General features: G+C 43.1%; 1 long non-coding RNA gene across 1 annotated transcript; it reads right to left on the bottom strand.

The window, feature by feature from the left end:
- Positions 1–5,849: 5,849 nt before the first annotated feature.
- Positions 5,850–7,088, bottom strand: LOC106562803 (uncharacterized). Its single transcript, XR_001319104.3, has 3 exons — positions 6,880–7,088; positions 6,566–6,623; positions 5,850–6,166 (listed from the first exon to the last, which is right to left on the bottom strand). It is a non-coding gene; the product is annotated as an uncharacterized LOC106562803 (long non-coding RNA).
- Positions 7,089–9,325: the final 2,237 nt, after the last annotated feature.

The following is a 9,325-nucleotide window of genomic DNA, read 5'->3' as shown; positions in this document are numbered from 1 at the left end:
ACTTGTCATAAGAAACTAGCCCCCTGGTATATAGAAAATACCTGAGCCCTGAAGCAAGCTTCCAGAAAATTGGAACGGAAATGGCGCTACACCAAACTGGAAGTCTTCCGATTAGCTTGGAAAGACAGTACCGTGCAGTGTCGAAGAGCCCTCACTGCTGCTCGATCATCCTCTTTTTCCAACTTAATTGAGGAGAATAAGTCCAAAATGTATTTTTGATACTGTCACAAAGCTAACTAAAAAGCAGCACTCCCCAAGAGAGGATGGCTTTCACTTCAGCAGTGATACATTCATGAACTTCTTTGACGAAAAGATCATGATCATTAGAAAGCAAATTACGGACTCCTCTTTAAATCTGAGTATTTCTCCAAAGCTCAGTTGTCCTGAGTCTGCACAACACTGCCAGGACCTAGGATCAAGGGAGACACTAAAGTGTTTTAATACTATATCTCTTGACACATTGATGAAAATAGTAATGGCCTCTAAACCTTCAAGCTGCATACTGGACCCTATTCCAACTAAACTACTGAAAAATCTGCTTCCTGTGCTTGGCCCTCCTATGTTGAACATAATAAACGGCTCCCTATCCACCGGATATGTTCCAAACGCACTAAAAGTGGCAGTAATAAAGCCTCTCTTGAAAAAGCCAAAACTTGACCCAGAAAATATAAAAAACTATAGGCCTATATCAAATTGCCCATTCCTCTCAAACGTTTTAGAAAAAGCTGTTGCGCAGCAACTCACTGCCTTCCTGAAGACTAACAATGTATACGAAATGCTTCAGTCTGGTTTTAGACCCCAACATAGCACTGAGACTGCACTCGTGAAGGTGGTAAATTACCTTTTAATGGCGTCTGATCAAGGCTCTGCATCTGTCCTCGTGCTCCTAGACCTTAGTGCTGCTTTTGATACCATCGATCACCACATTCTTTTGGAGAGATTGGAAACCCAAATTGGTCTACACGGACAAGTTCTGGCCTGGTTTAGATCTTATCTGTCGGAAAGATATCAGTTTGTCTCTGTGGATGGTTTGTCCTCTGACAAATCAACTGTAAATGTCGGTGTTCCTCAAGGTTCCATTTTAGAACCACTATTGTTTTCACTATATATTTTACCTCTTGGTGATGTCATTCGTAAACATAATGTTAACTTTCACTGCTATGTGGATGATACATAGCTGTATATTTTGATGAAACATGGTGAAGCCCCAAAATTGCCCTCCCTGGAAGCCTGTGTTTCAGACATAAGGAAGTGGATGGCGGCAAATGTTTTACTTTTAAACTCGGACAAAACCATGCTTCTACATCTGCATTGCTTGCTGTTTGGGGTTTTAGGCTGTGTTTCTGTATAGTACTTTGTGACATAGGCTGATGTAATAGGGCTTTATAAATTCATCTGAAATGAAACTTTGAAGGACCTCGGCGTTACTCTGGACCCTGATCTCTCTTTAGACAAACATATCAAGACTGTTTCAAGGATAGATTTTTTCCATCTACGTAACATTGCAAAAATCAGAAACGTTCTGTCCAAAAATGATGCAGATAAATGTATCCATGCTTTTGTCACTTCTAGATTAAACTACTGCAATGCTCTACTTTCCAGCTACCTGGATAAAGCACTAAATAAACTTCAGTTAGTACTAAACATGGCTGCTAGAATCTTGACTAGAACCCCAAAATGTGATCATATTACTCCAGTGCTAGCCTCTCTACACTGGCTTCCTGTTAAGGCTAGGGCTGATTTCAACGTTTTACTGCTAACCTACAAAGCATTACATGGGCTTGCTCCTACATATCTTTCCAATTTGGTCCTGCCGTACATACCTACACATACGCTACGGTCACAAGACGCAGGCCTCCTTATTGTCCCTAGAATTTCTAAGCAAACAGCTGGAGGCAGGGCATTCTCCTATAGAGCTCCATTTTTATGGAATGGTCTGCCTATCCATGTGAGAGAAGCAGACTCGGTCTCGACCTTTAAGTCTTTATTGAAGACTTCAGTAGGTCCTATGATTGAGTGTAGTCTGGCCCAGGGGTGTGAAGGTGAACGGAGAGGCACTGGAGCGACAAACCACCCTTGCTGTCTCTGCCTGGCCGGTTCTCCTCTCTCCACTGGGATTCTCTGCCTCTAACCCTATTACAGGGGCTGAGTCACTGGCTTACTGGTGCTCTTCCATGCCGTCCCTAGGAGGGGTGCATCACTTGAGTGGGTTGAGTCACTGACGTGATCTTCCTGTCCGGCTTGGCGTCCCACCTTGGGTTCGTGCCATGGGGGAGATCTTCGTGGGCTATACTCAGCCTTGTCTCAGGGTAGTAAGTTGGTGGTGTGAAGATATCCCTCTAGTGGTGTGGGGTTATATCCTGCCTGGTTGGCCCTGTCCTGGGGTGTCTCAGCCTCCAGTTATTATGCTGCAATAGTTTGTGTCGAGGGGCTAGGGTCAGTCTGTTATATCTGGAGTATTTCTCCTGTTTTATCCAGTGACCTGTGTGAATATAAGTATGCTCTCTCTAATTCTCACTCTCTCTCCTCTCTCTTCTCTCTGAGGACCTGAGCCCTGGGTCCATGCCTCATGACTACCTGGCCTGATGACTCCTTGCTGTCCCCGGTCCACCTAGTCATGCTGCTGCTCCAGAGGAACAGAGGAGGAGTAGAATAAGGGTACGGCTATGAGAATTGGTCGTCTAGGACGTCCGGAACAGAGAGTAAAAGGAGCAGGTTTCTGGGGGCGATAAAATAGCTTCAAGGTATAATGTACAGACAAAGGTATGGTAGGATGTGAATACAGTGGAGGTAAACCTAGGCATTGAGTGATGATGAGTGTCACGTCCTGGCCAGTATAAGGTTAATTGTTTTGTAGTTTGGTCAGGACGTGGCAGAGGGTATTTGTTTTATGTGGTTCGGGGTGGTGTGTTTGTGTAAAGGGTGTTTGATTTAGTATTTCCAGGTTTTTGGTTGATGGTCTATGTGTTTGTATTCTATGGTTAGTCTGGTGTGTGTGTTTCTATGTTTGGTTAATTGGGGTTGGGACTCTCAGTTGAAGGCAGGTGTTGTCTATCTGCCTTTGATTGAGAGTCCCATATATTAGGGTGTGTTTGTGTGTGTGATTTGTGGGTGATTGTTCTGTGTTGAGCCTTGTGCTTTGCAGACTGTCAGTTTATCGTTCGTTTTCTTGTTTGTTGTTTTTGTATTCGTGTTGGTTTAATTAAATGTTCAAAATGAACAACTGCACACCTGCTGCGTATTGGTCTACCTTTTCTGATGACGATTTCGCATTATCGTCAGAAGACGAAGATACTTGTGACAATGAGAGAGATATTGTCTCTAGAAACATCATTGAAACCAGGTGATGTCATCGTATATGTGGGTGGTGGAACTGAAAGGTTGGATAAGGTATAATGAGCAGGGCTAGAGGCTCTACAGTGAAATAAGCCAATAAACACTAACCAGAACATCAATGGACAAGGCATATTGACATTAAGGAGAGGCATGCTTAGTCGAGTGATCATAAGGGTCCAATAAGTAGTGAGGTTGGTTGGGATCACGGCGATTCAGACAGCTAGCCGGGCCATGGGTAGCAAGCTGGCAGAAGATGGATGTCTGTTTTTAGCCACCTCGTGTGGTAGAGGGGACCAATCCAATTGGCAAAATAGTTATAGTTACCCAAGAAAATTGTCCGATAAACCTATTCAGATAGCAGATTTCAGTTTCCCTGCATTAAATCCCCGGGCCACTAGGCGCGCCTCATCTGGCAGAGCATTTTCTTGTTTTCTTATGGCTATATACAGCTCATTGAGTGTGATCTTACTGCCAGCATTGGTCTGTGTTGGTAAATAGATAGCTACGAAAAATATACAGTACCAGGCACAAGTTAGGGCACACCTACTCATTCAAGGGTTTTTCTTTATTTTTACTTTTTTCTACATTGTAGAATAATAGTGAAGACATAAAAACTATGAAATAACACATATATAATCATGTAGTAACCAAAAAAGTGTTAAAGAAATCTAAATATAATTTATATTTTAGATTCTTCAAAGTAGCCACCCTTTGCCTTGATGACAGATGACACACATTCTCTCAACTAGCTTCATGAGGAATGGTTTGCCAACAGTCTTGAAGGAGTTCCCACATATTTCAATTAACAGGTGTGCCTTGTTAAAAGTTAATTTGTGGAATTTCTTTCCTTCTTTATGCGTTTGAGCCAATCAGATGTGTTGTGACAAGGTAGGGGTGGTATACAGAAGATATCCCTATTTGGTAAAAGACCATGTCCATATTATGGCAAGAACTGCTCAAATAAGAAAAAATGACACTCCATCATTACAATAAGACATGAATGTCAGTCAATCCGGAAAATTTCAAGAACTTTGAAAGTTTCTTCAAGTGCAGTCGCAAAAAACCATCAAGCGCTATGATGAAAATGGCTCTCATGAGAACCGCCACAGGAAAGGAAGACCCAGAGATACCTCTGCTGCAGAGGATAAGTTCATTAGAGTTAACTACACGTCAGATTGCAGCCCAAATAAATTCTTCACAGAGTTCAAGCAACAGACACATCTCAACATCAACTGTTTATAGGAGACTGCATGAAAGACCTTCAAGGATGAATTGCTGCAAAGAAACCACTAATAAAGGACACCAATAAGAAGAAGAGACTTGCTTGGGCCATGAAACACGAGCAATGGACATTAGACCGGTGGAAACCTGTCATTTGGTCTGATGAGTCCAAATGTGAGATTTTTGGTTCCAAAAAAGGCGACCCCAGGATGCTGGCCTTCTAGGCAGAGTTGCAAAGAAAAAGCCATATCTCAGACTGGCCAATAAAAAGAAAGGATTAAGATGGGCAAAAGAACAGACACTGGACAGAGGAACTCTGCCTAGAAGGCCAGCATCCCAGAGTTGCCTATTCTTCACTGTTGACGTTGAGACTGGTGTTTTGCGGGTACTATTTAATGAAGCTGCCAGTTGAGGACTTGTGAGGCGCCTGTTTCTCAAACTAGACACTCTAATGTACTTGTCCTCTTCCTCAGTTGTGCACCAGGGCCTCACACTCCTCTTTCTATTCTAGTTAGAGCTAGTTTGCGCTGTTCTGTGTAGGGAGTAGTACACAGCGTTGTACGAGATCTTCAGTTTCTTGGCAATATCTTGCATGGAATAGCTTTCATTTCTCAGAACAAGAATAGAATAACGAGTTTCAGAAGAAAGTTATTTGTTTCTGGACATTTTGAGCCAGTAATCAAACCCACAAATGCTGATGCTCCAGATACTCAACTAGTCTAAAGAAGGCCAGTTGTATTGCTTCTTTTAATCAGCACAACAGTTTTCAGCTGTGCTAACATAATTGCAAAAGGGTTTTCTAATGACCAATTAGCCTTTTAAAAGGATCAACTTGGATACGTAACACAACGTGCCGTTGGAACACAGGAGTGATGGTTGCTGATAATGGGCCTTTGTACGCCTATGTAGATATTCCATTAAAAGAAATCTGAAGTTTCCAGCTACAATAGTCATTTACAACATTAATAATGTCTACACTGTATTTCTGATCAATTTGGTGTTATTTTAATGGACCAAAAATTCACTTTTCTTTCAAAAACAAGGACATTTCTAAGTGACCCCAAACGTTTCAACGGTATTGTACATTTAATGAATATCACAATGAATTGATCCAGAAGTGGAAGTCAACAATTTATTGGTTTTTGATGCAGTTGAAATCATTGAGTCACTTGTCAGTACACTTGTAAAAAATATTACATAAAACAATTGATCAAACTCCATGATATACATATGTACAAGCAATATCTATACCACAAAGTAGTTGTGAGTATACTAGACATTCTTTATTATACTACAACATCAGTCTAACTGAATATGGATGTTGTGTTGGCTGAATGTTCCAGGCAGCGTCCTGAATGTTCTTTAGCTGGTGAACCTCATCTTGTGTTGGGCAATGGCAGATGGTCTGGCAGAACTTCATGAGCTCCATGACCTTGGACTCGTAGACTATACACTTTGGATCATGCCAGCCGCGTGCAGTCTTTTCCTCTTCCGAGTCAGATGATGTTGAGCTTATTCCTGGCTGAAAGCTTTCATCCAATGGGTCTACAGGATCTGTACTACTCAAGCTGGTGTCAAGTTCATCATCATTAGCAGCAGCAGGATTCGTCTGTAGGACACACGCTAGTCAGTGATTATCCAACATTTTACTACTTTGTCCCCATCAATACACACTGAAACAAGGTACTACTGTATATCCACCCATCACCTTCATTGCTATAGATAATGCTTACTAACCTCCACACGCAACACCCTCCCCCAACAGACACCAGTCATTGACCCCCCCCCCCCCCCAGTGATAACTCTGCTTTTCTCCAATTTAGACTTCAAGCTTTGCAAAAACAATCAACCAAGCCTCCATAATACAGAGAAAACTGCAGTAGAAGTTGTGGCCTACTTATAAACACACCAGCTATGACAACAAGACAAAGACCATGTTTCTGCCTAGCTCCAGTATATTTATTTGCTCATCATGGCGTCATGGAAAAATTGCACAAAGGTGACTTACATTAGTTCCTGGTGCTGGGCTTGGTGTTGATGCCGCTGCAGACGTTTATGGGATCTGACTATTCAAATAGAACACATAGTCAAGTCACTTTAGCCTCTGTGGTAGTTAGTTAGCTAGCTAATGGTTAGATAGTCCGGTAAACTGAAGCCAACATAACCTAACGTTGCAAACGTTAGCTTGCAAATTTACAAATCACATTGCCAGATAGCAGCTAGCTAATTGTATTGATTTGCTTTGGAATGTCTAGCCAGCGTATTATGAAAACTAACTTGATTTTGGTTCAGATAAACAAATGTAGTTCGCTAGATAGTTACCTCTGCTCGACTTCTTAGTAAGGTAATCAATGAAATGTTACCCCAGCAGCCTGTGCTGCCTTGTAGTTTGGACATCCAGGTAGTGAGCACCACACCATGACTAAACTTTACAGTTGTTGTTGACACAAAAATAAAAAGAAATACGGTTTTGCAAGCTGATGTTCTATGAACGAGTGGCTGGTCCAGTGACTAACGTTATCTACCTGTTGACACCCATTGTCAACTGGATCCACCTCGACAGGGGCGGTACTACGTCCTGAAATCACTATGAATATATTCTGGATATTGTGGTTTGCTTACAACAAGGAAATATAGATGGCCCACCTACCAGTGAAATGCAGAAACGCTCGTATTTGTCTGTAGTGAGGAAATTCTCCAATTTTATGACAGATATTATATGTTAATAACAAATTAATGGACATATACAGTGAACAAAACAAAAAAAACAGCGAAATCTTCCATATAATTGAGGGGTATGAAGTGACCTTTCTAACAAGACTGGAGTGGATGGATTAGATTAAACCTAGATTATACCTAGATTCTGCTACAGCCACACTGGAAACTCATCAGAACCTCATCCGGCTGCATTCTTTCTCTCCGTCTACCTCATTTCCCTCGTTTGCATGTGTTAACTCTGAGGGGGCTATTAAGTGGCCACTTAATGGTGCTTTGTGATGAATGCGAGGGCCGGGAGAGAGTGGGACAGGGTGAGAGAGTTCTGGCTGCTGCCCGCTCTGCTCTGTGTGATTAATGTGTGTCTATAGCTCTGGCTGCCCACACACACACGGATGGACATGCGCACACACACATGAACGAATGGAAGATTGCACACACACACAAGGGTACTTACGTGCACACATGCATGCATAAACGGATGACACACGCACACGCACACAGAGTAAATGAGAGCTTTTGATAGCTCCACTCACTGTTCTGCCTGCCCTGACCTTGCCGTTCTGGACTCTTTGCACCCTCTCTGGATTACTGACCCTTGCCTGCCTTTGACCTGTCCTTTGCTTGCCCCTGTTTTTAAATAAACGTTTGTTTCTTAGACACTGTCTGCATCTGGGTCATACCTAAAACGTGATACCATCAATCAGGCCTTTATGGGTCCACAGACGATGCAATTGCAATCCCAGTGCACACTGCCCTAACCCATCTGGACAAGAGGAATACCTATGGAAGAATGCTGTTCATCGACTACAGCTCAGCATTTAACACCATAGTACCCTCCAAACTCGTCATTAAGCTCGAGACACTGGGTCTCGACCCCGCCCTGTGCAACTGGGTCCTGGACTCCCTGACGGGCCACCCCCAGGTGGTGAGGGTAGGTAACAACATCTCCACCCCGCTGATCCTCAACACTGGGGCCCCACAAGGGTGTGTTCTCAGCCCTCTCCTGTACTCCCTGTTCACCCATGACTGCGTGGCCATGCACGCCTCCAACTCAATCATCAAGTTTGCAGACGACACTACAGTGGTAGGCTTGATTACCAACAATGACGAGACGGCCTACAGGGAGGAGGTGAGGGCCCTCGGAGTGTGGTGTCAGGAAAATAACCTCACACTCAATGTCAACAAAACAAAGGAGATTATCGTGGACTTCAGGAAACAGCAGAGGGAGCATCCCCCTATCCACATTGACGGGACAGTAGTGGAGAAGGTGGAAAGTTTTAAGTTCAACCTCAGGAGGCTGAAGAAATTCGGCTTGTCACCAAAAACACTCACAAACTTTTACAGATGCACAATCGAGAGCATTCTGTCGGGCTGTATCACCGCCTGGTACGGCAACTGCTCCGCCCACAACCGTAAGGCTCTCCAGAGGGTAGTGAGGTCTGCACAGCGCATCACCGGGGGCAAACTACCTGCCCTCCAGGACACCTACACCACCCGATGTCACAGGAAGGCCAAAAAGATCATCAAGGACAACAACCACCCGAGCCACTGCCTGTTCACCCCGCTATCATCCAGAAGGCGAGGTCAGTACAGGTGCATCAAAGCTGGGACCGAGAGACTGAAAAACAGCTTCTATCTCAAGGCCATCAGACTGTTAAACAGCCATCACTAACATTGAGTGGCTGCTGCCAACATACTGGCTCATCTCTAGCCACTTTAATAATGAAAAAATTGATGTAATAAATGTATCACTAGCCACTTTAAACAATGCCACTTTATATAATGTTTACATACCCTACATTACTCATCTCATATGTATATACTGTACTCTATGCCATCTACTGCATCTTGCCTATGCCATTCGGCCATCGCTCATTCATATATTTTTATGTACATATTCTTATTCATTCCTTTACACTTGTGTGTATAAGGTAGTTGTTGTGAAATTGTTAGGTTAAATGACTTGTTAGATATTACTGCATGGTCGGAACTAGAAGCACAAGCATTTCGCTACACTCGCATTATCATCTGCTAACCATGTGTATGTGAC

The sequence above is a fragment of the Salmo salar genome, chromosome 01, assembly GCF_965601325.2.
Source record: "Salmo salar chromosome 01, fSalSal1, whole genome shotgun sequence".
Taxonomy (NCBI): domain Eukaryota; kingdom Metazoa; phylum Chordata; class Actinopteri; order Salmoniformes; family Salmonidae; genus Salmo; species Salmo salar.
The sequence above is the reverse complement of the archived record's forward strand: the minus strand, read 5'-3'. Positions and strand labels throughout refer to the sequence as shown.